The sequence below is a fragment of the Talpa europaea genome (assembly GCF_964194135.1).
Source record: "Talpa europaea genome assembly, chromosome: 2".
Lineage (NCBI taxonomy): Eukaryota > Metazoa > Chordata > Mammalia > Eulipotyphla > Talpidae > Talpa > Talpa europaea.
In genome coordinates, this window is record NC_140068.1 from 115,947,601 (window position 1) to 115,967,686 (window position 20,086).

General features: G+C 51.4%; 1 pseudogene across 1 annotated transcript in view; it reads right to left on the reverse strand.

Moving 5' to 3' along the window:
• The window catches only part of LOC311188279 (class I histocompatibility antigen, Gogo-OKO alpha chain-like), an 85,347-nt pseudogene that overhangs the window by 60,521 nt on the left and 4,740 nt on the right, over positions 1-20,086 (reverse strand). Inside the window, exons 3-4 of the transcript in view lie at positions 19,284-19,559; positions 19,032-19,163 (exon numbers count right to left, since the gene is read on the reverse strand). The product of the transcript in view is annotated as a class I histocompatibility antigen, Gogo-OKO alpha chain-like (transcript). The remainder of the gene's footprint in view (positions 1-19,031; positions 19,164-19,283; positions 19,560-20,086) is intronic.

The window sequence follows — 20,086 nt, forward strand, 5'->3', positions numbered from 1 at the left end:
CAGGGTTTTCTGCCATACAGTCTATACATATATATACAATTTTCTAAGCAAACAAACAATGCAGCCATGGCCCACAAAAGCAAATACATCAAATATAACAAAATACAATATAACAAAATACAACAGAACACAAATAAGTCCAGGCAGGGCACCAACCTAGCGCAAAAGACAATTATTGGTACCAGCAGATGAGCCACCAAATCTGCTGCCGAAGGCACTGCTCATACGAGGGAGGGGAATCACTCACGGCATCTACTATATCACACCAGGAGCCGTCAGGCTTCCTGGCCTTCTCTGGCTGTAGTCTCGGCTACAAGGCACACACAGCATCCACCCCCAGGATGCACTAGCTCTGGGATTGGCAATTTTATTCTCTTGGGGGTAATCACCAACCCTCAGGGTTTCTGTCTGCAGTCGCTCCAACACTCGGCCTTCATAGCCACCAATGCGACTCACAGACCCCTGCACTCAGGCCAACCCACTGCACAAGCACATGGGTCGGGATCCAAACTCTGCATTCGGCTTGGGCTCCACCCCAAGCCACGTTCCCCACCCGTCCCCCAAGGACAGGTTCCTCAGCTCCTCACCCTCACTCAAGAATGAGCAGGGCATCACCCACAGGTGATTTTACGAGACTCACAGGGCTTCAGCATAGTCAGGCTGCTTAACAGCCGCTTAGGGCTTCTCAACTTAGCATCAGTACCAGCTTTTGCTGCCTTAGTTGGCTTTTCTCCTCCACCTGGCTGCTGGGCATGCACAGGCTGCTTTTGGCCATCAAGGCCCACTGGCCACCCCCAGATTCTCAAAAAAAAAAAAAAAAAAACATAACCTGCCAAGGTCCTCCGCCTTCTGGCAGGATTGTCAGTCCAAGTTTATCAGTCCATGTCCATTGGCCTCTCCCTGCGTCAGCAGCGGCCTGCTGCCTCAGGGGTCATTGCCTGGTCCTTTCCGGTGTCGTTGGCTGGTCCTTTCCGGTATTGTTGCCTGGTCCTCTCGGGCATCTCCTCCATGCGAGGTCTCGTCCCACAGCTCCCGGACCGTATCCATCTTCTGTGCCGCCATGGCACCTCCAGCGTCGTCACAGGCAAACACACAGTCTGTTCTCCTTAGTCCCTCCAGGTCTTCGGAGGGCTCCAATACCCGTCTGCATGGATCTTGCCGACTTACGCCAATTGTAAGGGCAGGAACTGGACACAGAGCAGGTTTTCTGATCCCATGCAGACCGGGTAAAGGAGTCAGAGTCCTTAGTGGGTTTTTGCAGGTTTTTTATTTGGGGTTCACCAGGCATATGGCAGGCAGGGGTGCTGGCTGGGGGGCTGGGAGGCCTGCCAGCAAGTCTTCACTCTATCTGGGCTCTCTGGCGTTCTTTCTGCTGCTTTTCCGCTTCGGCTTCTACTGCTGCTACTGCTGCTGCTGCTGGCTGGGGCTGCTGGCGTCCCCCATTGACGCCGCCCTTAAAAAGCACAGTCTTAACTCAGCTGAATCCCATCTACCTATGCCCACACCCTACTCCAGGTGCCCGCCATCAGGCATGCATTCAGGAAAAGGATCCATCATCTATCCTGACAGCGGAAGGGCAGAAAAGCCTGACATTTTCTTTACCCTACACTTACTCACTCTGATGTGTCTGAGTGAAAGCCTCCCTCTTTCCAGTAAGTTCACTGGCGTTCAGCGGCAGAGGCTGCCGCAGTTCCCCCTCTATTTTTAAGTTTAAGCTGCATGGCGTACATGTCACGTTTTACCGTTAACCACCTCCCGAAAGGCAGAACTCAGAGCACTTACCGGGGCCCTGACCCTCAGCCACCATAAGAAAGTCACCATCTATACGGATTCAACATATGCCTTCCTTATGGCTCACAGTCCTGCTGCGATTTGGCAGGAAAGGGGGTTCCTCTCCACCCAGGGGTCCCCCATCATGAACGTTAAACTTGCCCTTAAGCTTCTAGCGGCCTTGCAGCTTCCAACTGAAGTCGCCATGATCCACTATGAAGGACACCACACGGACAATTCTTATGTGACCACAGGGAATAACAAGGCTGATGCAGCAACAAGGGCTCCCACCACTCACTCTGCTGCAGATCCTGGTCCTATTCTCTCTCTATCTGTCCCCTCCATCACTCCGACTTAGGAGCCTAATGAACGCCAAATCCTGAGTCTGCTCTTCCACCCCTCCTTGAATGCAAAAGTCTGGCAGCTGTGTTCCCATCGTCAAACCGGTGCTCATGGATCACCTCAAGGGGGAATTCGCCAACCTCCTTCTTCTGCAGCTCAACAGCTGCGTGGACACTTACCCGGACAGGATTGGCAGGTTGATTTTACTCACCTCCCTACTCACAAAAAAGTTAAATATCTGCTCACAACGGTTGATACAATAACAGGTTGGGTCAAGCCCTTCCCCGCAGCTAGAGAAACGGCTCAGGGGGTAACCAAGGCCCTTCTTAACCACATTATCCCATGCGTTGGCCTCCCCACATCTGTCCTATCTGACAATGGTCCAGCTTTTATCTCAAAGATTACTCAGCAGGTCTCCGCAGCTCTGGGTATCACCTGGAAGCTTCACATTCCCCACCACCCACAATTCTCAGGGAAAGTGGAGCGCGCCAATGAGCTAATCAAGGGTCACCTGACTAAACTCTCCTGAGAGCTCTGCGACTGCTCCAGGAACACGCAGACCGGTACTTACCCAGTCCTGCCCGAATCTCGACCTCCTTAACTGACCTTCCCCACCACTGCATCCAGGAGACCAAGTTCTGCTCAAACCGCTTCAGCCAAAGCCACTGCAGCCTCCATGGACTGGTCCGCACACAGTCATTCTCACCATGCCTATAGTGGTAACACCTCTGGGAGACCCCTCCTGGTACCATCTCTCTCGGGTCAAACGTGCGCCCGAAGACAAACAGTATGTATGTTGTAACCTGGGTCCTACTAGGATGCGCATTTCTTGTCAAAATCTCCCCTAGCTCAGTGTCCTATGTGTAGAAATTCAAAGTTAGGGAGACCTTTGTCTCAGGATACACGGAGACTACCCACTTGGTGGGTACTGCAGAGTGCCCACAGGCCGGATGCACAGCACCCATCACTCTTACCCTAACTCTTTCATCAATGAACAACACTATGAACACCATGTTTTCTTTCTTTTACCATCAAACCTTAGATCATTGCAAGAATACCTACAAAGAATATGGGGGGTGCCCTTGCCCGTCATGTGCAGTGCACCTTCCAGACAAAGGCCGAATGTTCTCTCCATCTGTCATAATACGGGTTTCAATACGAATCAAGTTAACTATACTATTTCAGGTCCTTGGGACCTACGCTGGGTACAGGGAGTCCAAGCCACCGGGTACACAGGCTGGCATTCCTACACAGTGGCAACATTTTCCCATCTCAAGGGACTATGTCCCGACACAAAATGCCACAGTCCAAGTCTCCCAGGACATCCTCCATTCAGAGCAAGTCCTACAAAATCAGCTAACATCATCAGAAAAGACTGAGACGCCCTCAACCTGGATTCGTAAAATACAAAACGCTATACTATTCCTACATAACTCTTTTGGATCTAATACCTTTCTTGTTTCCTCTGTGCTTCCCTTCAGAGGCCTCTACTGGCGGCAGCTCCAATTCATCTCAATACCACTATGATCAAGATTACAGACGCTGCTTGCCAGACTCTCCAACTCTCAGTCGCCCTATGGGACTCCAATCACAGCTACCCCTGCTATCCATCTGCTGCCCTTGTCGGCTTTCATTCCTGCACTTCTAACATTTCGGTTAAAGGTATCTACCCCTCCTTAGAAAAAACCTCTGTGTCTTTAGCATCATCACAAAGACAGCTCCCCTCCCTGGCACAGGCCATGCTCCAAAACCGGCGGGCTCTGGACCTGTAAATGGCTAACAAGGGGGGCACCTGCCTGTTCCTCAGGGAAGAATGTTGTTATTGTATCAATGAATCAGAGATTGTAGAACAAAATGTGGAAGCCTTCATGAAACTACGCAAAGACATGGAAAGGGAAATTGGGGGCTCCAATTCCCCGCTGACATGGTTTCAAAATCCTATAGTGTCATGGCTCCTCCCACTCTTGGGGCCAATACTAATGATGACTTTACTTTTTTTTTTCTTTTTGCTCCTTGCCTCCTGAAATTCAGACAGGCTCACATTCAGGAAATGTCTCCTACCACCTTTAACCAACTCCTTCTCCACCAACGTTATCGCATCCCTGCAGAAGACCCTCATAACCAGGCCTGAGCCACCCCCTTGGCTCTCTGCCAGACCAGAGAGCAGTGATGAGGGAGCAGCACCTAGAGAAGGGGTTCTCATAAACGGGCTGGCCCAGGACAAAGAGGAGCGGCGAATGTGCGTGGCGGGGCAAGGGTTGGAAGGTAGTTCCCTCACAATCCCTGGGAACCATCCTTATGTCACATCAAGAGCTGGGTGCTTGATTTGTTGCCCCAGCCCCCCAGGACTAACCCCCTTTCAGGTTTCTCTTGTGGCTGCAGATTACCAACTTGAAGGGGACCCAAGACCATGGGACCCGACCCTGGGAGAGGGTTCAGGCTCGCTTGCTCTGTACTGTACCCCACCTTTAAACACTGAGCGCCTACAAAGCCTACACTTCCCTAGTAAACTTGAAACGTTGGCAACTGCTCTGGGAGACACTGGGAAGAATTGTTTAGTTTGGTTTTCTGCGGGTTTCTACTCCACGGAGACTTTCCAATTTTTGTCTGACTTCTCCATCTCACATTCTAATTCCTTATGACCCTGGGGCCAGAGTGCCCCCCAATCAGTGCTCTTTGGAGTGATCTGTTTACCCTCTGTGGATCAGATCCCAGCAAACTGACCTTCCCAGTTGGGAATCTTCCCCCAGTCGTCTCAACATGGGTTGCCCAGCTCACCACAGGATAAACAGGCGACTGAAGCATCAATTCTGCTTGAGTCTCCTGAGAAAAAAAAAGCCTTCTGTGTTAATGCACGTATGCAGACATATGTGAGATTGTAACAGATTGCTCTGAAATGGGCCTGGCTGTGCCCCTGGCTGTCCCCTCACTGCCTCCTGCCATCAGCATCCACTGGTGCAGGAGCTTGAGCAGCGCTGCCTGCTGGCAGCTACTGAGTCATGGCATCCCAGAAGTGCGAGTCTGAAGACTGAGTGAAAATTCCTAAACATTTTTTCTTTAAACCAAGTTATCAGTCCATTTCTTCTGTCATTGGGAGGATGGGACGGGGGGACTACTCACAGCACCTGGTGGAGATGTTGGTGGCATGACGTCAGATGGCAAATCTAACTTGTAAAGTGGGGTGTGAGAACAGGGGCTTGCCGTTCTCGTGAGCCTCAACTCTCTTTTTCCTCTCCGCAGTTGACAGACTACCAAAGGAAAAACACCTTGGGGTCTCCTGCAGGAGTTAAGGAAAAAAAGAAGAAACATGGCAGTAGGCCAGAGACAACCACTTCCAGTGGTTGTAAGTCATCTGAAGATGTAAGTCTTGCTCAGCCAGGCTGGGAGAGGGGTGCTCCAGGGGCAGCTGAGTGAGAGGTGAAGAGCATGAAAGAAGTGGGTAAGAACCCTGGGTCTGAGTGCGGCCTCTCCGTAGCTCTGCTGGGGATCTGATTTGGGGCAACACTGTTTAAGCTCTTTGTCCACCTGTGAGTCAGGGTGCTACAGCTCTACTTAAATCTAGGCAGCATCCGTGAGAGGACTGTGCATTCATCCCTTCATGCGGGGCCTGGTGCGCAGTGAGCCTTCAGTACAGGGCGTCGCTATGGACTTCTTGCTCTGGCAATTTCCCTCATCCCCAGCCTCAAGGGGAAGCCAGTCAGTGAGGACACCCTCTCCCTTTAGGGTGGCACAGATGAACCCTGGGTGCTCGGGATTAGGTGACCTCTGAGGTGGGAGTCCGTCTTTGCCACCTGCTTGCTGGGTGATCCCAGGGAAAGTCACGTCCCTCCCGGGCCTCAGTTTCCTCACCTGGAAGATGAAGTTGTTGGGCCAGATCAGTGTCCTCCAGACTGATTTGGTAGCTTTGATCATCTCTTGGTTCATGTTGCTTTCTGCCTCAGGTGAGGTGGTGAGTGGCCGTTTAGAAAGATGGCGCAGGCCGTGGTATGATCCCTCGACCATGTCTCCAGCATCCATCGTCCAGAGCTGCTCTCTCTTTACTTCTCTGACCTTTTTGTCTTCTCTAAGCCACTTTTCTCTTCCTCCCCGCATACTCTTGTTTTTCTCTTTTCACCTCATGTAGATTCAGGACATTCTGCAGGTGCTGGTGTCCGACCTTAACCGCTCCAATGGGGTAGCGCTCCCCCCATTTGACAGGAGGAAGGTGAGGCTGTGCTGAGACCCCCTCTCTGGCTTGCCCTCTCCCAGCATGCATGCCCGAGGATTGTCTGCTTGGGGTACTTGGCCTCTGGCTGATTTTATGTTGCCATCATTAACCCTCGGTATGTCCACGTCTGCTATTTCACCTGCTTGGTTGATCGTTCTTTTCCTTCCTGCACATCTTTATCATCTTGGAGAAGATACAATACACCGTGAAGGGTGAGAGGTCATTTGGGAAGAGCTTCCAGAGCAGGGGTGTGAGATTTGGGCCTTCCAAGCCTCCAGGGTGAATGCTCAGGGGCCCGTCCTACTGGGAGAGCCTCAATAAACCCCCGCCCCAAACACAGGGCTTGCCCTCTGGGCATGTCCTGCAAAGACCAACAGTCCACACTGCAGTTGATTTTCCAAAGTGATGAATTCATTTTAGCTTAGGAGTAGGAAATGCAAGATTAGGAGAAAAGGGGCTTTTGTTACAGGTGCAAGGACTAAGGTGAGTTTTGTAGCAGAACTGCAAGTGCGTGAGGTTCACCAGAGATAAGTGACTGGGACATCCTCCCCCACTGTCTTTTAAAAATCAACTGGACACTTACCCGTCTCCCATGGGCCCTTGGCAGCAGACACTTTGCTAGGCGGCAAGGTGGGATGTGGCAACTGAGGGAGCAGTTGGCTCTGAAGGGTCTGGAGGCTGGAGGGGGTGGCCTTTGAGACTGATGTGTAGAGGTGGGCAGTGTTCATCCCCGTGGAGAACGGGTGACGTGGGAGTCCCGGGCAGAGGGTGGGTGCAGGAGATGATCGGATTTGGAGCCCAGAGAGCGCTTGGCAAGAGGGTAAGGAGGCTGGGGTGCCCTGGGCTGGGGGATGACCTCGTCCTGATGTGGAAGGGGACACCGAGCTTTGGGTCTCCAGCTGTATTGGGTGGCGTCTCATTGTTACTTCTGTCTGTCCTGGCCCATCAGAGTATGGACCGCTCCCTCCAAACAGAGCAACACACCAAGAGCGAGCTGGCCATGAAACTCGGCCAGCTATGGGAGAAGCTGGCAGAGCTGAAGGAGCTGGTAAGGCCTGCGCTAGCTGGGAAGGGCTCGGAGGCCTCTGGGAGGGAGGTCCTTAGGCCAGGACAGAGGTAGCTCCAACTCAGGGCTGGGGGGCACTGATGACCCTGCAGTCCTGCAAGGTCTGTGACCACCTGTGCCCTAGGTTCTGACATGGAGTGGTGGGTTCCTCAGGACTGCAGGTCACCTCCCTGCTGAAGGCATGAGCCAGTAGGGGAGAGACGGAGGAGACGTGGAGACATCCTGGTTCCAGACTTGGCCCGGGTCATGCTTCACTGAACAGGGCTGAGCCTCAGCATCCTTCACTTCAGAGAGCACTAGAAAGCAGTTCTGCTGCGGTGAAGGAAGGGGCCTAGGCAGGTGGCAAAGTCCCACAGTGCCTGCCTCAGGAAGAGGGGCCCGCGCCTGTCCCCCGCATCTATGGGCATAGATCTGTGAGATGACTTGGCGGCAGGAGCCAGCAGCAGCGGTGGTCTCCACTCTGTTGCTCCACCACAAGTCTGTTGTAGCAGTTGCTCCTCAGAATTGCCCTTTTCTGCATGCTTCCTGGGTTATGGGCAGGACCAATGAGGTGCAAGTTCTGAGCTGATTGGTGCTAAGTGGTCCAGTCAGCCAAGGATGAAGATTGTCCAGGGCCTCCCTGGTGGCCTAGATGTTAAGTCTCGGCACCCATCATCACTACTGCCTGAGTTTGATCCCTGGCTGGGATCTGACCCACAGGGCACAGCAGACCTCTCCTGCCTTGCCAGCTGCTCCCCTCAGCAGTGTGTTTCAGTCAGTCTGCCTGTTCTGCTCACTCTACACCTTTGGCCAATACCCCAGTTCTTCTGCACAAAAAAGGAAAAATAGTCCAACCAGACTTGATGTTGGGACACCCTGAAGAGTGATATAAGCCAGGGTTAGAGGGAGCTGAGGGGCTCTGTTCCAACCTCCAAAGAAAGAAGGGGAAGACTCTGTTCCTGGCCTCTGAATAAAGGAGAACCAGAAGCTGAAAGAAGAAAAGCAGCACCCAGGAGCCAACCTCTGCAGGAGGAAGAGAGGATGAAGACCTCTGTCAGAGACTGGGCCTCCAGTCCGCTGTCTGACATCACCGGAAAGGAGCAAAGGCTCCGGGCCTCATGTCTGAAAGAGCTGTTTGTTGTTGGTGTTGTCCAGCAACTCATAAAGAGCTTTTAACACTTGGTGTCTCTGACACCGGCTGGGATCCCAACTGAAAAGGGTAGTCACGGGGCATGAGGATGGGATGCCAGGATAGGCCGCAGTGGCACCCACCTGCCCGGGCTCTAAGATAAGAGAGCCACCAAAAGCCCCAAAGCTAAAACCAAGGGCTGGAGCATTACAGTACCCATACGATAGGGGCCTACAGGCTGGAGCCGATGGAAGGATAGTGCCTGGTAGGGGACTCATCACTGTGGTTCTCAACCGTGTGCACAATTGCAAGAGACTTCAGTCTGGGAACAACCACCTTGGGGGCCTCCCCTGGTGGCGCAGCGGTTGAGTGCTGGGCTGTGAAGCTGCTGCCTCTGCTGCCTGCAGCCTCTGCAGCGCCGGTTCCCCGGCTCTATCCCTGGCCGCTGGTGAGGGTCCCACATGGCGGGACAGACCTCTCCTGCCACCCACTGTTCCCCTCAGCAATGTACTTGGGTCCTTCTGCCTGTTCTGCTTCCTGCCCTGGCTCTGGTGAATTCTCTCACCTTCCCGCGCTTCTGACTTTACCTAACGCTTATATGAATAAAAAAAAGAAAAAAGTTCTATTTGCAGAACTTCTAACCTCCTGCAACCCCCTGTGCAGAGTAAGCAGGTGCTCTCAGAGACTCCAGCTCCCTTTAGGGTGGCAGGTGCCAGCATACCAGCAGAGGACCTTACACTACTTCAAAGGAAACTGGCACCCCCTGATCACTACAGCACAATTTACAGTAGCCAGGCTGTGGAAGGGGTTGTACATAGATAATAGAATACGACTCATCAAGAAACATAAACTCATGCCATCTGGGGCAACATGGACGGAGCTAATGGAAATAAGCCCAAAGGAGAAAGACAAAAACGTCACTTAGATATGGATATAGAGAAATTAAACAAAGGGCTAGATTAAACTATCCCTTGAGTCTCCCAGGTGGTGCCTGACTACTGGCTGGGGCTGCAGACCAGCCTAGACTTCTTGACCTGGCAGCACTGGATGGTGGACTGACCCTCTCTAGTTTGACATCAAACTCATTTGATGACAAAGTCTGACTCCTGCTGACTGAGTGCCCCATTGTCTTGTTTCACCTACACCACCACTGGGTCCCCAGCCTCTGCTGTTTACTGGGTCTGAGATGGATCTTGTAGTTGATGCTGCATGTAATTTTTTATTTCTTTGTTTTTAGATGCATTTTTAATTTATTTATGCATACGAGAACTGGGGTACAGGCCAGAGGTGCAGAGGGTGAGAGGATTCACCAGACACAGAGTAGGGAGCAGAATAGGCCAATCCACTGAAATCACCTGCTGAGGGGAGTGGTGGGTGAGACAGGAGAGGTCTGCTGCCCCATGTGGGTTGCTCCCTGGTCAGGAATCAAACTCAGGTCTAAGAAGTGATAGCACTCAGACTTAAACCTTATGCCCCCACGGAGGCCCTGGTTTTTTTTTTTTTTTTTTTTAACATCTTTTGATATTATTTAAAATAATAGAAGCACTCCTACTGCTCTACTTTCATAATAAACACGCTCCAGCCCTTGGCTCAGGTCAGGTTTACACGTGTCTTTGTCACCTTTGCTCAGTGTCCATCTCTCATGACAGTGCAAGCTCCATGTCTCCAGAGTCCTCTCTCTGCTGCCATTGTGTCTGCAGGGGAGGCAGCTTGGGGAGGCAGGAGCCAGCCAGGGAGAGGGATGCTGGGAAGTGAAGAGGAGGCAAAGGCAGAGAACACTAGGGAGATGCTCCCTGGTTCACTGAGAAAAGCATTTCTCAAAGTGTGGTTGTGGAATCCTTGAAGTCACCCAGAGCCTGTCACAGGAGCCACGAGGTCAAAACTATTTTCTAAACGTCACTTAGACACCATTGGCTTTTTCACTACTTCGCCATCTGCTGAGGTAAAACTTACTAAAAATGGAGCTTAAATTACTAACTGCAGTTATTCTTCACAACTACTTACCTCAGAAACACAATTCAAAGGCAGTGTCATTTCAAAGTGTCTTGGTTGAAGCATTAAAAATTATCTTCATTATTCTGTCATCCTCAAATCCACATTTTACAGCACCTGATGCGATGACACGCAAGTGCACACACAACACTCCTGTTGCGTCCCCAACTACCATGTGCCAAGAAAAATATTTGCATGAGATGAATTAGACAGTTTTTCTTTTTTTGTAGGTAATTCCATCTGCACATGAAGGAATGAATGACAAAATCTGTGGCTATTTGATTCGGTTAATTAGACAGACATTGTCCTTAAAATGAGTGTGTGCTCCTTTGAGAAAATCAACTGACAATTGCTAACTGAGAGTAACTTCTCCTTGACCAAATATAAGTGCTCAGAAAAAACCAGAATCATGGAAAATTGTGTCCTATCACTAACTTGACAATTTCCAGTACTACTTTTACTTTTTGGATTTGTGGTGAAAAATAAAATGAATTTTTTAAAATAATTTGATTCCAGTGTAATGAACATTGAAGAGCTTTATAATTTGTGGAACAATATATTACTTTACAAAAATCACACATTAAAACTAACTGCAGTTAGTTTTATGCAAGAGAGAACTAAGGAAATGTAACAGAATAAGAAATATTTAATGATATTGTTTCAGGTTTCACTTTGCAAATAACCTGGGAGAAAATACCAGCTGTATAGATTTAATTTAGTATCAAAGTGAAATATTCACAATAATGTGAAAACACTACTCCAACATATTTGTGTGAGGCTGTAGACATTTTTTCATAGACTTCAACCAGAACCACAGCTAAATGCAGAAGGAAACTTGAAAATCCTACTGTCTTCTAATGAGACAGACAAGAAAAAACAATGAGACAGACAAGAAAGACAACTGCAAACATAAACCACGTGAAAGATCCACTCTTCCCATTGCCCTGATTAAAAGAAGTTATTTAACAGGCATTGGTTATTGATTATCTATTAAGACATTGGATTATTACTATAATTCTAAATGAAACAACTACATGATCAAACTCGCTTTATTCCCAGTGTGGTAAGTATGGGGAGCGATACCTCCTAAACAAGATTATGCTTGGCGTCCTCCCTAATTTGTCAGACTGGACACGGATCCGGAAGGAAAATACTGAGAATCACAGACCCAGTGCTTGGGTCACGGAGACAGGGTGGGGAAGCTTTGGGTGAGGAGAGGAGGGGCCAGAGCAAAGCCCCAGGGCCCCAGTCTGGTTCTCATAATTCCAGGCCCCAGGGCTGTGTCTAGGGCAGGAAGGTTACTGTTGGGGATACCCCACTGCCCCCTTAGCCTCCCTTCTGTCTCCACCACCTGTGCTGGGCCCTGGACACTTGTGACTCCTCCCCAGTTCTCAGTCCCCAGTGCCTGGAGGCTCCCAGAGAACCAGTCAGCATCACTGCCTGCCCAGTTAAGTCTCCACCCACCAGCCTAGGGTCAGAAGCTCCCCAGACCCCAGCAGTGCTGGTCTTGGGGCCCCCAACCCTCCTCCTGCTGCTTCTCTCCAGGGCTCTGGCCCAGACAGACACCTGGGCTGGTGAGTGCAGGGTGGAGGGAAAAGGCTTCTGCAGAGGAAGCTGCTGCCTTAGGGCCCTCTGTCACCCCCGTGGCCCCCTCAGTCCTGGTCCCTTTCTGTCCCCCCACCCTGCCTCCTCCTTTTGTCCCCTGAGTCTTGCCCCCTCTGGACCCACTGCCCATGTTCAGTCTCTGGAGCTCCCTCCCTCCTGGACACTTTCTCCCCTGCCCCATCTCCCTGGGACTCAGGACCTGCCCTGGGAGGAGGGTCCGCCTGGCTCTCACCCCTCCCCGCCCCCAGGCTCCCCTTCTCTGAGGGTGTTAGAAATGGTGATGTCCCGCCCGGCCTCGGGGAGCCCCGGTGCATCGCGGGGGCTACGTGGACAACACGCAGTTCGGGGTTCGACAGCGACTCCCCGGGCCAGAGCGCGGAGCCAGCCGCGGGCCCCTGGGCGGGCGGGCGGGCGGGGCGGGAGGTCGGGCGAGGAGACGCGTCTCCGCAGACACTCGGCGCGGAGGCTCCAAGCGCTCCTGGAGGCCCCGCGCGGCCGCCGCAGCCAGAGCCGGGCCGGGGAGCAGCGCGGGCCGGGGCGGGTCACCGCTCCCGCCCCACCCCCCGCCCCGAGTCTCGGGGCCCCGTGACCCCCGAGGCCGTGGCCCCTGCCAGGCCCCTTGACCAGGGAAGAGTCCGCGGGACTTTCCCCCTTTAGGTTTTATTTAAGTTTGGGATTATTCAGGGCGGGAGATCGGGTGCGGGCGGAGACCACGGGGTGACTGCAGGGCGGGCTCAGGGTCTCCCACGGTCCAGAGGACTCTGGGCTGCGCCGCGGGGCCCGACGGCGCCTCCCCCGCGGGCACGACCAGCTCCCCACGACGGCGCCGGGGACGCGCCCTGGGCGGGGACCTGCGCGCCTGGACCCGGGGGGCCCGCGGCTCAGCTCCGGGGCGCGAGGGGGAGGGGGAAGGTCGGGCAGAGCAGGACGGGAGCAGCCTGGGGGGCGGGTGCGGGGAGGGGCCCCCAGACTCCTGGGGATGTGGAAGGAGGCGCCGCAGCTCAGAGGTGAGAGGGCTGCGGGGCCTTTGATCTCCCTGAGGCGCGCACCCCGCAGGGCAATGGAATCATGGAGAGAAAGCGCCCCCTTCTGGCCAGAGAGGGAGCTGTCGGCCACGTTTTCCAGCTCTGGGATGGAGACTGGCCTGGAGGCTCCTGCTTTTTCTGAAGGACAGTTAAGGAATCCAGTTCCTCCTGAGAAAGAGGGGAGACCACCCCTGAAATCACCCTTCACTGGATCCTTCTGACCAGCAGCCATCGTAGGAGCAATGAGTTTCTCTCTCGAGATCTTGTTTTTGGTCAGAGAGCATTTTTGGAGATCTTACTCCTGCCTGTCTGTGTCATCACCCTCCACCCAGGTCAGCAACAAAATGCTCAGAGACCTGCATCCCTCCCTGGGCTCTCACCTACTACCCCAGACTCCCAGACCAGGCTGGTTTCTGGGGTTTGTGCCCCTCCCTCCATCTACACTGTTCTCTCCACTGGAGGATGGTCACATGAGGCTGCTTCAGTGTCCATGGAGGAAACAAAAAGCATTAAAATTCCATTTCTTCCTACTCAGGCCCCCCAATCGCCATATGTGACCCATCACCCCATCTCTGAGCATGAGGTCACCCTGAGGTGCTGGGTCTTGGGCTTCTACCCTGATGACATCACCCTGACCTGGCAGCAAGTTGGGGAGGACCTGACCCAGGACACAGAGCTGGTGAACACCAGGCGGGGGGCAGTGGGGACTGGAAACTTCCAGAAGTGGGCAGCTGTGGAGGTGCCTTCTGGAGAGGAGCAGAGATACACATGCCATGTGCAGCATGAGGGGTTGATAGCACCCCTAGTCCTGAGATGGGATAAGGAGGGAAATGTGGGCACAGAGGCTGACTCGGGGCCATCAGAAGCCCTTCTGGAGACCTTCAGAGAGTCAGACCAAGGCCTCAGGTTCAGGGTCTGACCTTCCCTTCCCTTCCAGTGCCACCTCCTCAGTTCTCCATCCTTGCCGTGGTCCTCATTTCCAGCTCGGTTTTCTTTAGAGGTGCTCATTGGACACAAGGTGGCTTCATGTGTGAGGGGGTAGAAGAAGTGCTCAGGTAGGGAAGGGAGTGGGGGATCTTGTCCACTGGGGGCTTTCATGTCCCAGGGAGAACTTGCCCTGCCTGGTTAATGGGAAGTACCATCCACACACACGGGTGTTGCCCAGAGGGCATTTGGTCCAGTCCCCCTTCATCTCCTTTCCTCATTTTTCCCAGTCCTGACCTGGGTCTTTAGTCACAGTTCTGGAAACTTCCCTGTGGTGCAGGATTAGAAGATTCCTTTAGGACTTCTGACCTGACTACTCCCTGGTCTCGCCTGATGCTTCTTCCCACAGGAGGACAAGGAGGAAGCTACACTCAGGCTGCAAGTAAGTGTGGTCAAGGCTTGGATCCCTGAGCCCTGGGAATGGTGCAGATGGAGCCCATGAGAGAGTCACTCTCATCAGTTTCTCCTGTGGTCTCATCTCTCACCAAGTTTTGTTGTGTTCTCCCCCAGGCAGCCACAGTCCCTGTGCTCTGAAGTGTATCTCCGCCCCTATAGGTGAGACCCTGGAGAATTGCAGTGGGGGTGGGGATTGAGGCAGAGAGGCTGGGACTATGCAATGGGGATGCTTTCAGGAGGACATCTTGGGAATGCAGTGGACCATTGATAATGTTAACACTCGGGTAATGAGTGAGCTGTCAGGGGTGAAGATGCCACCACATCCTAGCAGGGGCCAGGACAGGCGGAGGGGTCCTGCCCAGCTCCTTACACCTCAAGCCAACCATAAACCTCCTCCTCTTCTGCAGGTCCAATGCTTTTTCAGTCCCACTCAGAAGCTCCTTCTCCATGGAACTGTATTTATTGGGGTGTTGTTCTGACACTCTTTACACTGTGTGAAATTTGAATTACTTTATTCTGGGGCTTGATGTTAATTGACTTCCCATCATTTTATATTGTGTACCCTGTCATTCTTGTTACACACACACACACGCACACACACACACACACACACACACACACGCGCACATTCCCCTCTCCTTGGGAACCAGACCCTCACTCAGCACTGGGGTACTCTGACCCTCTGTCTCTGGTCCCCTCAGAGCCTCCCTCTCTGCAGTGTCTCTACTCAGCAGTGCCTGGGCAGCCCCAGGAGTCCCTGCACCTCCTGCCTCTGCCCTTGTGGGCAACCAGCCCCTCACCCTGCATGGCAGTGAGGAGGCGAAGGCCAAGTCCTGAGGTCAGTGACCAATAGAGGAGACAATTTACCTTTTTCTTTTCTTTTCCCCCTCATTGTATTATTCAGTTGAGGTTAGCATTGGTTTACACACTGTATGTGTTCAGAGGCAAGGGTCACATCTCTTCAGATGTTTGTTACCACATCACACCCACCCTAAGGGCACCCATAGTCTTCACTACAGTCCATCGGGCCCTCTTCCTACTTTGTTTCCTACTCTTACCCCCAGCCATAGCTTCAATTCTACAGTCATATATATAGAATATGTTTTGGTTTAGTTTCATCTGTCCCAACTTTGTTTCTTTATATTCCAAATATGAATGAAATCATCTGTATATACCTTTTTCCTTCAAATTTATTTCACTTAGCATAATCCCATCCATATCTATCATGTTGATGCAAATTCAATATTTCATCTTTTTCACAGCTGAGTAGTATTCCATAGTGTGTATAGCTTGTGTTCTTTATCCCCTCATCTGCCGTTGGGCACTTAGGTTGTCTCCATAGCTTGGTTATGGTAGACAGTGCCGCAGTGACTGTAGGAGGTGCATATTCCTTGGAATTAGTGTTTTAACTTCTTTGGATAAATACCATGGAATGGGATCCTTGACCATATGACAGGTCTATTTTGAGGAACCTTCATTTTTTTTTTTCCCCATAGGGGCAGGACCAATGTGCTATCCATAGAAAACAGAGGTACCAAGTTACCGCCCCGCCTAAGGAAAGGTGAGGCTGAGCAGGGATGAGAAGCTAAGGAAGAGGAGGAAGACATGGAGCAAGATGGGGAAAGGAGACTGAGGAGGTGCATGGAGCAGAGAGACATGTGAAGAAGAAACCACGCCTTGCTTCTCACTTGGACTTGTGCCATGGAGTTGGGGACATGGAAAGAGACATGTGAAAGAGATTAAAAACATGGGTGAGAGACTCATGGGGAGGCTGACAATGACCGCTGTTATCTTGTCATGGATTTAGATTTTGTTCTTTTCCTTCCAGACTTGCCTGGCCCCTCCTGCCCCTGTCCCATGGGTCTCTACCAGTAGGTGCCTTAGCCTTGTGGCAGGCGTTCGGGCCCCAGTGGGCCTGCTTTGGGCCCAGCCTGTTTGGCTGGGCATTGACCCATGAGGGGACGGGTAACTTTGGGTGCTTCACTTGGGAACTATACTAACTATATTCTTTCTCTTCTTCTCTCTCTATTGCACACTGATTCTCTATTTTATAGTAATTGTATTAAAGTTCTTTTCTATTGAAGGTCTTACACTTTAGTGTATGTTTTGTCTTTATGCAGCTGATGGCAGATCCCATGTAGAGTGTGCAGTTTTGAGGGTCCAGGGAACCCCTCATTCTGCCCACTGACAGGACAAGACATCATTCCCACCCACCATGTGCCAGAGTTCCTTTTTCTCCACACCTTTCAATGGGTCATTCTCACAGTTGTGAGGTGGGAACTCACTGTGGTTTTATTTATTTTTTAAAGATTTATTTATTTATTTATACAAGCACTGGGTACAGTAAGAAGCGCAGGAGGGTGAGAGAATTCACCAAAGCAGAGCAGGGAACAGAACAGGCAGGCTGTCGAAGAAATACACTGCTGAGGGGAGCAGCAGGAGGGGCAGGTGAGGTCTGTTGCACCATGTGGGACCCTCGCCTGCGGCCGCGGATCAAACTGGCTTGCAGAGGCTGCTGGCAGCTTCGCAGCCCAGTGCTCACCGGCTGCGCCACCAGGGGAGGCCTTCATTGTGGTTTGAATTGGCATTTTTCTGACAGCACATGATGATAAACTTGTATCCATATATCTATTGGCCACATGTGTATCTTTTTTAGAAAAGTACCTATTTAGCTCCTCTCCTCTGTTTTGAGGTGTTTTCTTGTTTTGGAGTTCTTTGTAGATCTTGGATATTATATCCATGTTGGATTGATGATGTACAAATAGTTTCTCCAATTTGATACTGTCTTTTCATTTTAACGATAGCTTCCTTCACTATGTAGAAGCTTTTTAGTCTGATGTGATTCCACTGGTTTCTTTTTGCTTTTGCTTCCTTGGAGCACAGAAGACACTATGGGTAGTGAAAATACTCTGTATGATATTCTCATGATGGACACAGGACATTACACATGTGTCCAACACCCCAAGAACGGACACAAGGGAAACCATGACTTTGCAACTATGACGAGCAGGTCTATTACTTGTAACCCACATGTCAGTCTGGTCTTAACACCTAGTTTGGTCATGATAAAGGGAAACCATGACTTTGCAACTATGACGAGCAGGTCCATTACTTGTAACCCACGTGTCAGTCTGGTCTTAACACGTGATTTGGTCATGATGTGTGAAGAGTTTTATAAGTTGAGGAATGAAGTGTAATTTACTTTAGAAAGCATATTTCATGCTCATACAAGGACATTTAAATAACACTCAAGGATACGCATAAGTCATTCCCCTCCACCCCCAACACCCCAATCAGCCAGTATCTGCTCAAAACCTAGCAATTTATCTTTTCTCTTCCAAATATATGTATCTCCATGCTCCTGTCTGGGCAATAGTGTTCGTTTTCCCATCAGTAAAGGAGTTCAGGTCACAGAGTTGGGGGGAAACATTTGCAAATCACGAATCTGACAAAGGACTGTATCTACAAATAATGCCGAAAACTCAATGATCAGAAAGAAATAACCCAATTTTAATAAGGACAAAAATAGTGTAATAAATGAATGGCACCTCATCTGTAAAAATGTACAAAACTTCTATACAAACGGCAACTGTATTCATAGAAAAGTGAAAATATGAACAAATGCTCACTATCACAGTTAAGAACAGTGACACCATCACACCTAGGAGAGACTGAAAATGCAAACTCTGCACAATACCAGGTGCTGTCCAGGGTGTGAACAACAGAAGCCTCATTACATTCATTTTTTAAAATTTTTTTATTTATATAAGAGCTGGGGTACAGGCCCAAGTCGCGGGAGAGTGAAAGGGTTCACCAGAGACCTGATTCACCAGATCTGGTGAATCAGGATTCACCAGAGTGGGGAGCAGAACAGACAGACGGACTGAAAGCACTGCTGAGGGAAGCAGCGGGCGAGAGAGGAGATGTCTGCCCTGCCAAGTGGGAGTCTTCCTGGCTGACCGGGAATCGAACCTGCACTGCGGAGGCTGCGGACAGCTTCACAGCACTACGTTCAACCCACTGTGCCACCGTGGAGGGCCCTCATCACATTCATTTTAAAAGATGCTTTAGGGGCTGAGAGACACATCAGAGCCCTGGGCACTATTGTTGCCTGGTTGAGAACAAAACAGAACCTGGTAAGAGATGACACCACAGGAGGGAGAGATGAGGGTGACTCCCCCATGGAGTCCATTTACACTGTCCCCAGGGGCTCAGGGTCAAACCACTGATCTACACTTACCTAGAGCCTGAGTGTAGCTTCCTCCTTGTCTCCATGTGGGTAGAAAAATCATGTGAGACCAGGGAGCAGTCAGGTCAGAAGCCTAAAGGAATCTTCTAATCCTGCACCACAGGGAAGTTTCCAGAACTGGGACTAAAGACCCAGGTCAGGACTGGGGAAAAAGAAGAAAGGAGGTGAGGGGGGACTGGAGCAAATGCCCTCTGGGCAACACATGTGTGTGGATGGCACTTCCCAATAAACAGGCAGGGCAAGTTCTGCCTGGGACATGGAAGCCCCCAGTGGACAAGATCCCCCACTCCCTTCCCTACCTGAGTGCTTCCTCCTCCACATCACAGCTGCAGCCACCGCAGCTCCAGTGAGCACAGCTCCAAGGAGAACCAGGCCAGCAATGATGCCCGCGGTGGGGATGGAGGACTGAGGGGGGGGCACTGGAAGGGAAGGGAAGATCATACCCTGAGCCCCAGACCTTATCCTGACTCTCTGAAGGTCTCCAGAAGGGCTCCTGATGGCCCTGAGAACAGCCTCAGTGCCGACATCCTCCTCCTTACCCCATCTCAGGACTTGGGGCTCCAGCAGTCCCTCATGCTGCACGTGGCACGTGTATCTCTGCTCCTCTCCAGAAGGCACCACCACAGCCGCCCACTTCTGGAAGGTTCCATCTCCCCCAGGCCTGGTCTCCACCAGCTCCATCTCCTGGGTCAGGTCCTCCCCATCTCGCTGCCAGGTCAGGGTGATGTCCGCAGGGTAGAAGCCCAGGGCCCAGCACCTCAGGGTAACCTCATCCTCAGAGGTGGGGTGATGAGTCACATATGTCCTTGGGGGATCTGAGGTGGTAAATCAGAAAAGTCATTTTGTGTTTCCTCCATGGACACTGAAGAATCCTCATGAGACCATCCTCACAATGGACAAGACAACTGGTGTGGCAGGAAGAAGCATAAACTGTAAAAAACAGGCTAATCTGGGGAATCTGTGCGATTCTCCTATTCCTAAGAAAGTTCTGGAATGAGGAGGAAAGCCCAGGGTAGGATGAAGCAGAGGGAGTGGAACACAGACTTTTTATTCCTGACCTGGGTGGAAGGTGAATGACACAGAAAAGCAGGAATCACATAACTGAAAATGTTCTCAGACCAGAAACAAGACTGAGAGAGAAACTCGTGGTTCTCAAACAGGCCCCTGGTCAAAAGGACCCGGTGACGTGTGATGTCAGGGACTGTCTGTCTTTCTCAGGAGAGACGGGATCCCTTCACTGTCCTTCAGGAGAAGCCCGAGTCTCTGGGAGTCTCTCTAGTGCAGAACATGAACCCCAGGGGAGTCCCCCTCTCGGGACTAGAGAGAGGACTCATTTCCCGCA